The 16,235-nt window shown below is 41.4% G+C and overlaps 1 protein-coding gene across 25 annotated transcripts in view; it reads left to right on the top strand.

The window, feature by feature from the left end:
• NCOA2 (nuclear receptor coactivator 2) overlaps positions 1-16,235 on the top strand; it is a 126,987-nt gene that overhangs the window by 18,303 nt on the left and 92,449 nt on the right. The gene's annotated exons all lie outside the window — the stretch shown is intronic.

Genomic DNA, 16,235 nt, shown 5'->3' on the forward strand with positions numbered 1-16,235 from the left:
AAGGGATGTCAAAGCCCTACATGCAGTTGTAGCATCTTCTTCCTCTGGCAGTGAAATTCAGTTATTTAGAGGTGTAATTTTTTACCAGCACACCACACTGTGTGTGTATGTTCATGGAGGGGGGCAGAAGGGTCCTGTTGCTGCTGCAGTTTTGTGAACACTACTTCTACCAGCAGTGTGACGTTGTTGCTCCTCAAGTACGCTTGCTTAGAAGGAAGTGCACACAAATGTCACCTTAATCCCCAAAGAGCTTCACTTGCTATGTCCCTGTGGAATGAATGAAATGCTTTCAGATTCAGTCAATGTGCTACTCTTCCTTTTCAAGTAAATTTATGTAACAGGCACAGCAGTACACTATTTGAATCCCAAAGAGTCATGCCACATTGTAGCAGAGAAGGACCAGCAAAGCAAAAACTTCTGTATTTCTTCTCCTTTCTTTGAAGTAAATTGCACCCTTTTATGAAGGGTGACAGATTTGGGGCTAGGAATAACTTCGACTATGCCTGTCCCAAATAATTCCCCACCCAAATTTCCAGTTGGGCTACATAAGGCAAATAAGCACTTTGCTACCATTTGTGGTTAGTGGTTGGTGGGTGTTTGCATCTGTGAGACACAAGCTACCAGTATCATTGTAGCTTCAGCACTAATTCACATGTTGAAAAGATAGCACCCCCTCCCAAAAAAACCCAAGTTTTGTTGTGTTGTTGGCATTGCATACGAGAAGACAGTGTAAGCGATATGAGAGAGCTGAATCAAGTATTGCTGCAAAAAGTTGCTACTTACACTTTTACTAAGGCATTGGATAACATATAACAGTTCTTGAGATTTTTTTATTCCTGATCTGGAAATAAAACTGAGCGGACTGGTGTGTAGCTTAATAAATGCTAGCTTGTGGCCTGGTTTGCATGCAGTGCCATGCTGAACTATGACACAGCACAAATGAGCCAATGTGCAGGCTCCTAGAGAGCAGATGGTGGCCACACTAAAATCCATGCTCCAAGTTGCTACAGAGTGGACTTATAAGATCTTTGGAACTTGTGGAAGAAACTCTCACAGTCACAAACCACAGTGATCTACAACGTGTATAAAGAATAAGGTGGTCTCTCAAGTAACCTGGTTCTTAGTGTGCATGCACACGAAAGCTCATACCAAGAACTAACTTAGTTGGTCTTTAAGGTGCTACTGGAAGGAATTTTTTTTGTTTTGACTATGGCAGACCAACACGGCTACCTATCTGTAACTGGTTCTTAGCTGCATAGGAACTTATATGTTAGTACCAACATCTTGAACTTGGCCCAGTAGCAGATTGGCAGCTAGTGCAAATCCTTCTAGCAGGGTGCTTTATGCATGTGGCAGTTTGCTAGAGCATAAGTCATAGGGTACTGCTGCAGTCTGTTTAGTTGTAAATTTTGCGGTTATTCGCTCAGTGTATACCCTCGGTTAAAATTTGTGTTCTGGGTTATTTCCATTGCATCAATATAGCTGTAATAGCGAGGAGAATGTGACCTATTGTTGAAGATAAACATTTCCTGCCCCTGCCCCAAGACAGGGGGGAAATGGAGAGTGTACTTAAAACCTTTCATTGGGCCCCTTCCCCCCTATTTTTTTTTTTAAGTATTAAACTTCCTGTTTGCACTACAGAACAGATGGACGTCTAAAATGCAGCGTCAGGAAACTTTTTTAGTGTTTGCAGCATTCCTAACAGAATAGCTCATTTTGCATGTGCTGAATTTATAGAGAAGCAATAGAGGACATTTATTAGCTTTTGCTTATTGTTGGGAAGGAGACGAGTAAGCAGCTCCACATGGCTGGCATTTTAGAGAATGGAAGAGTGGCCCTTCTTGAAGTTAGATTTGTGGTAATGCAAATGTGTGGCGCTGTCTGCTTCCAAGAGCTATGAGGATGATCAGTGCAGCCATTTTGCATAATCTACTGACTTGTCCTGCGTAACAGACAAAAATTGCTCATATTTGGCATGATTTGGGTTTTACTAAACTTTCTGCCTCAAGAACCATAGGTGTAGATAGAAGGACCAGTTAAGAGTGGATAGGTTTTGGATTGCATACTGGCACAGGGATGGTGCTTCAGGGGATAATAGAAACAAACAAGGGATCATGAGGAAATAGTGACACAGCTGCAAAATCTGACAGATATTTATGGATCTGTATCCCAGAGACCCTTGGGACACAGGTCATTGTAGCTGTTTTTCATTGTTTCTGAGGTTTGCAACTTTAGGGTTACCCTGGTTCCTTAATTATATCTGGACCATTTGGCTGCAGTGGTGTCTGTGGAGTTAGTGGAGCACTGTGGAGGCAGTGCTGTCTTTCTTTTAGGGATTTTTATCCTATCTTTTGAATTCTGTCCGCACACCCCCTGGAGTGTCACAGATGCACAAAAACAAAATGCAGTTAATACAGTGGAACAACAACATATTTTTTAAAGAGTTGAATAAAACCAGCATAAAATTTATTCTGCCATGGATTAAAAATTAATTACAATTTTATGGGAGATAAAAAAGGGAGATTAAAAAGGGTTTTGTCTGGCACTGAAGAGGTAACAAAGTCGGCACCAGGTGAACATTGTTGGAGAGAGCATCACAGCATGCGTGTTTGATTGCTTAGTATTTTAGCCTTAGTTCTTGCATTTCTGTTTTCATTTTTCTACATAGCGATATAACTCTGTACATTGTGATTTAGAAAACCACATTCTGATTTCAGTATTGTGAATATATAGTACTTGTTCAAACACAAGTTTATCTCAGTTTATTGCCTTGTAACCACAGATTGAAGTCGTAAGTTAAAATAAATGTAAGGAGGCATCATGCCTTAAATAAAACAGTAAAACCAGTTTGTTTTGTGTTTTCACTTGGTAAAATTCACCCTTGCCTCATTAGATATTTGGCTAACACATAAAGGAACTACTGTTGTAAATTCTTATGATTTCTGCTTCATTGTAGTTTTATCATAGATTGTATTTTACAAGATAAGTCCATTGCTTAGAGTGGCTCTGTTCTGTGTATAAACTACCTTTCAATATCACCCGGAGTGTTTAGTCCTCAGATAATGATGGGGCATGATGATTTCTTAACTCTGAATTAGTGTAGCTATAAAAAAGAAAATGAAATCTGTTTTGTCACAAGTCTTGTAAAAGAGAACTTATTTAGCAACTGTTAAAGATGGAAGTGCTTTTCGCATACTAGTTTAGGCTCTGTCCCCCCCCCCACCTCCTGCAAAAGCCAGCAAGAGCCGCCGCACGCTCTTTAAAGACCCTAGTGCAGTCAGTCCCTTCTCCCTCCACGGGGAAGAGCCCCCAAGAGCCGCAAACATGCTCCATGCGCTCTTTAAAGGGAGCGCGGCTCTTGGTTGGCTTTTGTGGGAGGTGGGGGAAGGGACAGAGGGCAGCTTAGCCGCGCCCAGCCTCTTCTGGGCAGGGGGAGCCCTCATTCCTCTGCCCAGAAGAGGCTTCATGCGGCTATCCCAGAAGCCAGATCCCTCTTGCTGTTCTGGCTTCTGGGATTCAGAATCCCCCCCCCCTTGTTTTCCTCCTCCAAAAACTAGGTGCGCCTTATGGCCTGGTGCGTCTTATAGAGCGGAAAATATGGTATTCTTAATACTATGGATGCATTGATTTATAGGACTGCAACAATGTTTCTGTGTGAACACTTAGTGTACAGTATTTTAAATTATTTCAAGTTTCATAGTTAAACACAAAACAACTTATTTCTCCTTTCACTATGCTTTCTTTCATCAAAATATGTTGAACGCTTTCCAAAAGCAAATTTTTGGAGTTGTGGCATAGTTATACTAGACTTTTTTAAGGACAGTAATATTCATTTTAAATATAAAAGTCTTAACATGTCTAGTTCTGTACAAGAATATATATTTTTTGTCTTATTCTGTATTATCAACTTTTAAAGTATATAGTTTGATTACAGGGCAGGATTCATAGCTTCAGCACAATCATTGTTATGTTGTTTTCTACCACACATTGCTATGGCTTGACAGCTAACTGCTGTTGTGAAAACTGGATTCTGTGCCAGACACCTTTTAATCATACTTAATGAGAGTGACATCTTGGTATTTGTAGCATATAGGCCTTTTTTATAACTTCTGCAGAAAAACCGTTTGGTCCTTGTTTTTTATTTTATTTTTCTGAGGCCAGTAAAATGTTCTGTTCAAACTTGAAAAGGTATGTAGACTTGTTTTGTTGCAAATCGTGTCTGCATTTTTAAAATATCAGGCTCCTCCCTCAACTATCAACCACAGTTATTCCATCAATCTATAGGAGGGGGAGAGAGATGGGAGTGCAGGGGCTTTTCATCAGCTCTGCTGAAAGAGCAGCAGCTTTTGGCTTCTCGTCTCCCTGAAATCTTTCCATTCCAGCTGATTGCTACATAAACTCTGTAGCTAATAAAAAGTACCCAAGTTCTCCACCCCCCCATCCTTTTTTCTTTTTGTGGCATGTATTTTATATTGTAAGAATCGTTTGATTGACATTTGTGTTCTGGGAGCCTTTTTTGGCTAGAGAGAGCATTCCACAAATGGGGAGCCACTGCAGGAAAGGCCCTTGTGTAGCAACACAACCCTCCAGACTTCTCAATGAGGCGTATGGAGAAGGGGCTCCAGCCCTCTCAATGAGGCATATGGAGAAGGGGCCCCAGATGCTGATAGCAGGGTCCAGATTGGTTCAGATACATCATTTTTAAGTGTTCTAGGCAGTTACCTGCTGTAATGTGGTTCCATTGTTTCTTTGTGGTAAGTTGAGATAAAATGTAGTGAGCATAGCCATTTAGCTAGTAATGAGTATGGGTGAAGACTCTACTTTTTAATGGACAGATATACTTGGTTTTTTATGACCCCCCCCAGCCTAACCATTTCCTAATGATTCTAATCTAATAATTGATGGTTTCCCCAGAGCTCATTGTTAGACAGTTAAGACTGAAAATGTGGATTCATAGTTACTCTATCCTGCTTTGTTATTGGTCTGCAAAGTGGTATGTTAATTATTGGAACTCCAGCTCTGTTCTAGCCCTGGAGTGTATTGGGGACAGGCTTCAGTGGAAGCAAATCTGGTTTTGAATACTGCTGCCTTCTTCTAAAAAGAATAAGAATCTCTCAGTCTAACAAAATGTGTTCTTTCATAACAGAACGAAAGCTCAAAGTTTTATCTAGAAGCTGTGTTTTTGAAACATATGTTGAAACCAGCCTGTCGCTTGGGTTAAAGTACATATGAAAACTATACTATATACACATTTGATCATAGCAACAGAAAGTCGGCTTAAATTAAAAATCTAAGATGTCCAGGCTCAGACTTTGGCCAGCTCTCAGAGCTGGATAGCAGCTGGTTTGCCTTTCCATTCTTGCAGGAATGTAGCAAATGTTGTGGGCTGAAAGGAGGAAGGATAACAAATTTAGTGCCATAGGTCAAAATAGCTTCTTTAAATAGTACCTGCCCTGATGAGCAGTGGTGGGAAGGGGATCTATGTGGATGATGAAGGTGCACTGTGTTTGACAATCCATAAGTAGGATTTCTGTGGATGAATATTTTATCTGCTTCTGTATTTAAGATTAATATGAACCACAACGAGAGTTCTGTAAAAAGATGCAACTGGCAATGAAAAGGAAAAAGAGGCATCTTTGCCTACACAACTACTATATTTAACCAGTGCTAGTATATTCATTTTTGCCAGTTCCTTTGCACAATATATTTCATTGATGTACTGTACAATATATTACATTTACACTTGATTTTAAAACTGCTTTTTTAAAGATAGTACTGTTTTAACAGCCAGTCATACTTCATCAATCTTCCTAGTTGTGCCTCAGACTTGAAGCCCTGTTAGAATTTCTGAAACCAGTTTTGCTATTCCTGGTCTTGTACACTACATTGGAGGTGTCAAGCATTGACTGTAGGCCTGTCAATGCTGTCAGGTGCAGTAATTTAATTACCAGCTGCAACAACAGTGGTAGGTCTGACTGTTCAAGAAACTAGCTTCCATAAGATGTTACATCGTTAGCTAAAGCGGTTGCCCTGGTTTAGCTTAACACAACTTAACACCTGTTAAGTTTAAATGTATGAGTGCTCTGTGTGTTAAACACTGTTTCCTTAAGCAGTAGAAAATTAATCATGGAGTTTGAGCTAAATTGGTTTCTCCCCATAAAGAAATAAAGCATTTTTCCTGATTGTTAGTCGGTGTGTGGTGTGTGTTTGTGGTTTTTTTTTAATCGCCCCATTTCCAGGTATTACATATAAAGAACTTCAGGAGATGCACGCCTTGATGTGTATTCTAAACAACAAGGGAGTTATGTAAGCATCCTGAACATAGTTTCTCTTATTTTATCTCAAGTCTCTATCAGGGTAGGATTGTGAGAATACAATGTGTTCTAGGACAGGTACAATGCTCTACCTTGGAGGGATCGCCATAATCCTAAACAGAGCCCTGATTCTGCCCTGCCACTCTGCTTCCAGCGTGCATGTGAGTAACACAACATGCAGTTAATATGGAACAGGTATCCCCATCTCAAAACCCCACAATACATAGACCTCTAATTCCCTAAGCTACTCTGCTATGTTGCCTGCACACAGGCACATATTGGAGAAAGGGAGAAATGGGGTTGCTGAGCCCTATGGCAAGGATAGCCAACATGGTGCCCTCCATAATTTGTTGGACTCTACTTTGATCCCTAACCATTTGCCATGCTGGTTGGGGCTGATGTGGGTTGAACTCCAACATTACATGGATATTGGCTATCCCTGAAGTCTGGAGATTCCTTTGCCTATGGTCACTCTGCCCATGTTTAAAAGATCATGTCCAGATAAGAAAAAAAAAACCAAGGAAACCTCAAATATTACTAATCCCATATTTATTAGTTCTGATCCCACTCCCACTCACTGGTCTTTCTGAAGTAAAGGGAATATATTCATCCATGCAGAAATTTTGGTGTTAAATTTGATGTTTGTAGATGGAGCTCCTAAAAATCGCATGAATGAACTTGTTGGGCTATCAGTTTAACACTGTAAACACTGAATTAACAAGTTCTGTTCCTTCATTGTATACCTGAATTTAGCCAGTTGAAACCATTATATAAGCAGCTGCTCTTTACTTCATTTCCTTGCAGTTCATGAATTTTGATGCAGCCTCATCGTGCATTATTACTGTGTGTTCATCCTCAGTGGGGGCATGTGTGGGTATTCTGATGTTAGTCATATTTGGAATGAGTGGAGGTAGTGCAGACGCAGTAGAGCTTGTGATGTCCCTGTGATCTTTATTTGAGTATGAAGTTGAAAGACAAGTTTCCAGTGCACAGTAGAGCGACAGGCCAAAGCCTGCTCTAAGGCGGCTCCAAAGCACTCACAGGCAGCCTGTCACTATACTGTGAATTGAGATAAGCTAAAAATGGAGGTGCACACTCATCTTGATTCCTATGCAGGCAACATTTAGCAAGTTCTTTTGCAAAAATGGCTTGCTTTGCTGCTGTCTGCTTAATCTTGTTTCGGTATGTGTTGCAGATTTTCACTTGCAGGTTTTGCCGGTGAGAATATCAATCAGCTGTAAGCATTCAGAATGGGAAGTTTATCTTTGTGGAATATATATATATATATATATATATGCAGGTTTTGGTGTCCTCGGGTGTCTTCCCGTGTAAAAGTTGGGGTGTCTAGGCGACGTTTCGACGAGGTCTCACTCGTCATCTTCAAATGAAGATGACGAGTGAGACCTCGTCGAAACGTCGCCTAGACACCCCAACTTTTACACGGGAAGACACCCGAGGACACCAAAACCTGCATTCCTGTACCCGTGAAAATCTACGAAAGCATATATATATATATATATATATATGCAGGTTTTGGTGTCCTCGGGTGTCTTCCCGTGTAAAAGTTGGGGTGTCTAGGCGACGTTTCGACGAGGTCTCACTCGTCATCTTCAGACCTCGTCGAAACGTCGCCTAGACACCCCAACTTTTACACGGGAAGACACCCGAGGACACCAAAACCTGCATTCCTGTACCCGTGAAAATCTACGAAAGCATATATATATATATATATATATATATGGATTGATTTAAATCTAGCTGATTTTAAAATTATTTTGATTGCCAAGAAAAGTAATGGTTAGTTTCAACCTCCTTCGCAATTACCTGACAGTAAGCCTCACTGAATACAGTTGGACTTGTTTCTGACTAACCATGCACAGTATGCTCTGAAGTGGTACACACTTTGAAAGTTCTGCATTCAGAAACACAATTTTCCCTACCTGTTGTTTTCAAGATAATTTTCCAGATACGCATCCAATTTAGTTGCAAGATTTAATTCTGTCCCCAAATAGAAGAAAAAGGTAATGTAGGTAATGTCAATCATTAGTAATATTCAGAGTGAATTTATTGAAATCGGTGGACTTAAGATACTTGAGTCCACTGATGTTCATTTTGTCTTTTCTGAATATGCCTTAATGGTGGATATCACCCAATATTTTTTGCTAACTGCATATACATGTAATTCCTGTGAGGTTTTATTGTGGCCCTTGTACAGTGGTAATTGTTTAATAAACTTTCCCACTTTCCCAATGTAGGTTCAATTAATGACCTTTGAACTACATTGCTTGTAGCTCTCAAAACTGGAATTATTTCGTTTGCTCTTATTAATCATTAATGAAACCCTTTACAGCTCTTGAAAAGCTCTGAGAGTTTACATTAGTTTTTAAGAGCTAAAGCTTCTCTTACTAATTAGCTTCCTAAGCCAATTAGAAGATTCATTTTACACTCTAGTCAAAGCAGTTTCATAGTTTGTTTAGCTTTTAGCAAAGGTCGTGTATAGTTTGCAAGAAAGTCAGATGTTTCTGTTTCTCCTTCCTCTATATAACTCTCATTCAGCTGTTAAGAAACTGAAAAATGCACACTCATCAGAAGCAAAGTGCATGTGAAAATATAATCATTTTTAGTGTCCACATGTTTCCATCCTCCAGTTTGTTGCAATTCTCCCCCCTCCTGCAACACCATTAGGACAAGCAGTCAGTAGTTGTTGGGTACTCAGTAGTCAATTTTGTTTGTCAGATTGAACTCTAGTTTTGAAGAAACAGTGGTTTGTGAACAAGCAGTGTGCTGGTTCATGCTGCTTAAATGTTTCCACTTTGGTTCATGCTGCTTAAAGGCATCCATTTTCTGCTCCTGCTGTAGTTGTACTTTGCATGAAACATGCCAGAGCGTGGCTTACCATGCTTCTGAACCCTGCCTTGTGGTTCCCTTCTTCCCAACAAACTATGAGTGGTAAGCCAAGGTAAAACATTAGCTTTGTGATAAGCTAAAAGCTTTCCAGAATAAGTTACAAAGTCTTCACTAACTGGTGGAAAACATCCAAAGAGTATCCCAACTATGCTTCATGGGGTGCAGTGTTCCATAATACTGAGGAATCCACTCAAAAGGCCTTCTCTTGTTCCAAGCTACTATGCTTCCACCATCAATGGGACACAGAAAGGGCCTCTTCACTTAATCTTCATGAGTGAGCAAGTTGTTACAGGATGTGGTGATCTTGGATGCCAGCTATTTATGATTTTAAAGGTAATCATAAGCACTAAATTGTGCCTGGAGACAGATTGGCAACCCGTGCCAAGATAGAATAGGTGTCATATTGCCCATGAGTGAGAACCTACTAATATCCTTGCTGTTGCATTCTGGATCAACTGAAGACTTGTGCTCTTTAACTACATCTTACCTCCTTAGGAGATTAACTGCTGCACTATCCTAAACTGGGCAAAAGCACTCCTGGCCACCAATTGAATAACCATACTGCAAGGTATACAATCCAACGCACCACATGACGCACCTGACCATTAGATGCACCTAGTTTTTAGAAGGGGAATGCAAATGAAAAAAATTTTTTTTTGCTCAGAGCTCCCTTTCACTAGCCATGTGGAGCATGTGTGCGGTTCTTGCAGGCTTTTCCCCAGGAGGGAGAAGGGCAGCCCATCACTGACGGGCTGCCCTTCTTCCTCCTCGGGGGGAAAAGCCCCCAAGAACCGCACACATGCTGCACATGGCTAGTGAAAGGGAGTGCGGCTCTTGGGGACTTTTCCGGGAGGTGGGGGAAGGGACTGAGGGGCTGCCCTCTGTCCCTTCCCCCACCTCCCACAAAAGCCAGCAAGAGGCGCACTCTCTTTAAAGGGTGTGCGGCTTTTGCGTGCTTTTCTATGAGGAGGGAGAAGGGACTGACGTGGCCAGTCAGTCCCTTCTCCCTCTTGGGGAAAAGCCCGCAAGAGCCGCGCCTCCTTCCTGAGCAGGAGCACCTTTGCTTTCTTTTGATTAAGCTTCAGTTTATTAGCTTTCATCATCAAGCCCATTCCTGCCTCCAGGAACTGATTGAAAACATCAATAGCTTCCTTGGTATTGGATAAAAAGAAGAAATGAGCTGCTTGTATAATGACAAGATACTCCAAATCCCTAGATGATCTCTCCCAGAAGTACCATGTAGATATTAAACACTATGGGGGACATCATTGACCCCCACTATGGAGGACCACACATTGATGACCAAGGAATAACATCATGTTTTGAAAGAGGCTCCTGAGGAAGGCCTGCAACCAGCATAAGAGAGTCCCACTTTCCACTGATATAAGTATTTTTAAAATAACAGATGCTTGCTCCAGTCTTCCATAGGTGTAGCATCTGTGTATGGAGGATTAATTATAGGGCATAGTTGTCCTGTTCTCTCCACTCCCCTTGCATTAACAGTGAGTCTGCAAGCAATATACCAGGCTTCCATCATATTGGAATTTGACAGAATGTGGGGACTGTGCTGTTGTGTTCTGATCCACAATTCTGTTCCTCGACTAAGCAGAAATACAAGCCGGGGGGGGCGGCGGCGGGGAGATATTGGAGACATGCACAGACATGCCCTATCTACTACCATCATACACCCAGTGCAGGGTGCATTGCGCAAACCAACCAATACTTTGGGTCGTGGAGGAGCAGAATGGGAATTGCAAAGTGAAAATTCTAATCAAGAAGTCTGAACAGGTGTGTGTGAAGTCAAGAGTACTACTTGAAAGGAGGCAGAAGTAGGAATGAGGGTGGACTAGTTTAGATCAAGAAAGAAAAGGCAAGTTCTCCGCCCCTTGCAGTTCTGTAGTTGGCTAGCCATGCAACTGGTGGCCAGGATGTGTAAGTTGGCTGTCTTAAGATGGGTTGACAGTGCATTTGCCCAAAGCTTGCACAAGTAGTTCAGACCTCTAATTTGTAATCTACATATGCTGGATAAAACAGCATGCAAATGTTCCAAGTATAGCCCCTGGAGTCTTTAGGCAAGAGGCTCACTGATAATAGTGCTGGGTATGACTATGACTTGAGACCTTGGGAAACCCCTGTCAGGATTAGATTGATTGGTTAATTTTATTATTAATTACAAGCGTTTGTGAATCACGCTTCCACTCAAATGCAAGAGATGTGCAACAAAATTCTAAAACAAAATATTTGGCGGTTCTGTATGTCTCCACACACATCTGCTTACTGTTTAATTCTTGATTGAGGCTTACACCTGTGTGTTGCTCCTGTAGTGCCAACATTCCCTGGAATAATAAAATTGTAGAATTGGAAGTGACCCTGAGTATTGTCCAACCCCCTGCAATATGGGAATGTGCAACTACCCCAAATCGGGGTCGAGCCTGCAACCTTGGTGTTATCAGCACTACCAACGGAGCTTGCAGCCCTTGGCTTCTGCAAATAGATTGCCTCTGCCATCAATAGAGAGGTGCTCCTCCTACACCAGCAGGGGACCCATTTCCTTGATACATGGAATGTAGTATCAAATTATAGCCAAGAAATAAAGCTGTACTGTACTTTGGGTTTATAAAGAGTCATACATACTGCCAAAGTCTTCTGTACGTGCCTTCTTTTGTTTTCTTTATAAGGATATTCATGAAACAGAATGAGTGGGAACTTGTGGCAGTCTTCATTGTCACGTTTACCCTTTCGGACCTTCCCACTAATTCAAATGACACTCATTGGAAACAGTATCTTCTAAAGTTACTGATAAGCAACTAGCACTGCATTTTTGTTGTATGTTTTGGGGATACACTCCAAAATGAATTACATTCCCAGGACTTTGAAGACTTGCTCAGCAGAAAAAACAAGTGAATGCTCTTTTTAAAAAAATTAAAGTTGGATTGTTTGAAAGAGAACATGGGGCTTCTTAGAATTCAGCCCAAGTTTAATTTTAACTTTTTAAAAGAATGATTAGGCACAAAAATTTTAGGATTGCCCATACTTTTCCTTGTCTGGATTTACGTATGTAATGATACTCATGAGATGACTCAGTTGCTTGAAGATGCCCTTTCACCATATATAGAAGCAAGCAGCTGGCAAAGTCCTTTTTCTCTACTCATTTTATCTTTTAAGTTAGCTGCTAATTTTAAATACAAAGAAATATAAACTGCTCTGAAAATGAGATGTCCTGCTAACCTTACTTGGAGTGATACAGTAAACTGTATGTCATGCACAGGTTCTTTAGTGTTAGAAGTCAGTAGTTGCTTACATAGACCCAGTGTTGTTGTTTTGTTGTTGTCATTTCTTGTCTTGTATTTCTGTTTGTACAAACTAGGATGGATTCCGATGACCATCAGTTTTTCACATGATGAACCTGGTTGGCTGAAATTTGAATCATGAGTTTAGTAACTGAGTCCGCAACTGAGTAGTTGCTCTCGCTGAGGGAAACTTCGTATGTTTTAAACATTCATTTGTGAAAATTGTATCGTGTTGAAGTATTCAAGCAGTTGCTGCAACCCTAACCACGTCTGCTGAAAAGTAAATCCCATTGAATTCAATGTGACTTACTCCCCAGTAAGTGAAGTCAAGATTGCAGCCTTAGTTTCTCTATTAGTTTTGCATTTTGTCTTATTTGGGCAGAGCTTAAGGCAGCATACAATGGCGTTCCACTTCATTTTCAGAACAGTAGGTTAGGCACAGAGTTCTCATCCCAAGTTCCTCCTGTTAGGTTTATGGCTGATGGGCTTTTGACACCACTGCTTTTCTAGGATAAGAAATTATTATTGGTGTGTTCTTATTACATTCATCAATTTTAGCTGCAATCAGCATGTGTTTAGTGTGTTTTGTGGCTGAATTTATGTACCTAAACTGAGCATAAAATAACTCCCTATTATACCTAGTATGCTCAGCAATTCTTGCCTGTATTGTGGTGAGACATGATTGTGCTGGCTATATGGCTGTGGCTTACTGCCAAATATGAGGGAGGTCATCCAGGATTATGGCGCTGCACAAAATGCCTTTTGCCTACTCATAAGGCTGCTTTGGCAGATAACTGCACACTCAAAAAAATAATCAGCCCAAGAATACCCCTCTGTGTTTGGGTTTCCTCCATTTCTCTGAGCTAAAACAATACTATCTAAGCAGAAATGGAGTGCTCCTGTTTTGGTTACAACTTGGGCAAAATACTCTTTTGACAGCTGCCTCATATACCTCTGAGGAATCTGATAGTCAAGCTTTAGCCTGAGGGTGGCATTTCTTCCAAAGCAAGGCTCAGTGACAATTGAAATTGGTTAAAATCCAATTTATACATACTTAGTGATGTGAAAAGATTCATTAATTGTCTCTGTCTGAGTCAGAAAGGATAAGTGTGTTCATAGCTTTCTGGCTCACTATGATGAATTTGTTTTTTGTTTTTGTTTTTTTGAGCTGTTTAATGCACTTTATTTATTTGCAGCATTTATACCTCCTGCCCTTTGAGTAAAAAGGCTGTCAGAGTAGCTTACAGAAAATCAGTCCTAAGACTGTCCCTGCTCTCCGACTCACAATCTAAAAAGATAGGACATACTAGAAAAAAGTGATAGGAGAGAGGAGAGAAAAGCAAGCTCAAGCACAATTTCTTAAAGTTTCATTTATCACAGTTCCATACAATGTCTTTGGCGGTTCTGGGTGTCTTGCCCTTGACAAAGAGCAGTCTGTCCCCTGAAGTAGCCCCTACCCCACTCAACACATCAGATCCACAACCAAAGCAGATGACAAAGTCCAGACTGGGAGGACAACACAACTCCTGTCATATAGTCCTTTCTTCAGACAGCTGACTTGAGGGAAATTAGAATAATCACATGAGGTAGCTTGATGGTGGCTTACTCTAAAACTTGTGCATTAAGGTATAATTTATCCCTCCAGGGTATACTTACCTGTCCCCCAGGAAAAACCTTGTGGTTTGGGGCCAGTGTTTCAGAATGTGTTGTGTTCTCATTTTGTATTTTTATGTTGTGAACCACCCTATGATCTTTGGGTGAAGGGTGGTATACAAATTTTAACAACAGCATATAGTGGTTTTCAATCAGTGTCTACCTCATAATTTATACAGTGGTACCTCGGGTTACATACGCTTCAGGTTACATACGCTTCAGGTTACAGACTCTGCTAGCCCAGAAATAGTACCTCGGGTTAAGAACTTTGCTTCAGGATGAGAACAGAAATCGTGCTCCGGCGGCGCGGCAGCAGCACCAGCAGGCCCCATTAGCTAAAAATGGTGCTTCAGGTTAAGAACAATTTCAGGTTAAGAACGGACCTCTGGAACGAATTAAGTACTTAACCCGAGGTACCACTGTATTTGTGTTGTGGTGCCTATTGAATTTGGTAGTATATTTCAGTAATGGGGAACCCCTGGCCTTCTGGATGCTGTTTTAAGGTAAAGGGACCCCTGACCATTAGGTCCAGTCGTGACCGACTCTGGGGTTGCAGCGCTCATCTCGCTTTATTGGCCGAGGGAGCTGGGGTACAGCTTCCGGGTCATGTGGCCAGCATGACTAAGCCGCTTCTGGCGAACCAAAGCAGTGCACGGAAACACCGTTTACCTTCCTGCCGGAGCGGTACCTATTTATCTACTTACACTTTGACGTGCTTTTGAACTGCTAGGTTGGCAGGAGCAGGGACCGAGCAACAGGAGCTCACTCCGTTGCAGGGATTCGAACTGCCAACCTTCCAATCGGCAAGTCCTAGGCTCTGTGGTTTAACCCACAGCGCCACCTGCGTCCCTGCTCCAGCTAAACTCATCCCTCACCATTAGCCATGCTTGGAGGAGCTTCTGCAGCAGGGAATCCATCAACACCTCAAGAGCTACATGTTCCTCATTTACTAAATCAACGAAGATAGTAACTTTTCAATTAGGGAAACAACATCAAAGTTAGTTAGAAGTGAGTGTTCCAGTTTGCGAGTGTTCTTTGGAACCCGAAAGTCCGACAGGGCTTCCATGGCTTCCGATTGGCTGCAGGAGCTTCCAATCTCGACAGGAATAGCCAAACCTCTGTGGCCCATGCTCTGGTAACCTCTAAGTTGGATTACTGAAAAGTGTTATGCATGAAGCTGCCTCTGAAGACTGTTTGGTAACTTCAGCTGGTGCAAAATTTGATGGCCAAGTTGCTCACCAGAGCATGATTATTTGAGCATATAACACCGATCCTGGCCCGACTACACAGGCTGCCAGTTAATTTATGGACCCAGTTCAAAGTCCTGGTGCTGATCTATAAAGGCTTACACTAATCAGGACATTAATACCTTAAGAACTGCCCCCGCCATACGAACTGCCCTGGAACCTGTGATTGTCATCCAAGGCCCTTCTCCATGTTAATGATAATAATTATTAATCATAATTAATAATATAAATTTGTATGCCACACATCTGACTGGGTTTCCCCAGCCACTCTGGGCAGCTCCCAACAGAATATTAAAAACACAACAAAGCACCAGACATTAAAAACTTCCCTAAACAGGGCTGCCTTCAGATGTTTCCTCTCCCTGAGGAGGTTCCTGGGGTGACAATACAAGAACAGGCGCTTTCTGTGGTGGCTCCCTGTCTGTGGAATGCTCTCATCAGAGAAGCTTGCCTAGTAATTTAATATAAATATCATATATAAAAAGAGAGAAGCTTGCCTGGCACCATCATTACATATAGGTGCCAGGTGAAAGCATTCCTCTTTACCCAGGCCTTCTGCCATTACATAACATATAGCCTGTTAAGGCAGGGGCAGAGAGAGACTGTTATAATCATTATTTTATTATGCTGTGTATTTTGTTTTATTATTATGCTGCGTAAATTATGTTCTTAATGTTGTACACTTCCCTGGGATCTTTGGATAAAGGGCAGTTTCTAAATAAGAAGTACATTAATAATAGCATTTACTTATTTAACAGTTAACTGAATGTAGCTTGTAGAGCAGCAGTAGATCTCTGCGTGTAGATGTACACACACATACACAG

This window comes from Podarcis gaigeae (genome assembly GCF_964106915.1).
Source record: "Podarcis gaigeae genome assembly, chromosome: 7".
Taxonomy (NCBI): Eukaryota; Metazoa; Chordata; class Lepidosauria; order Squamata; family Lacertidae; genus Podarcis; species Podarcis gaigeae.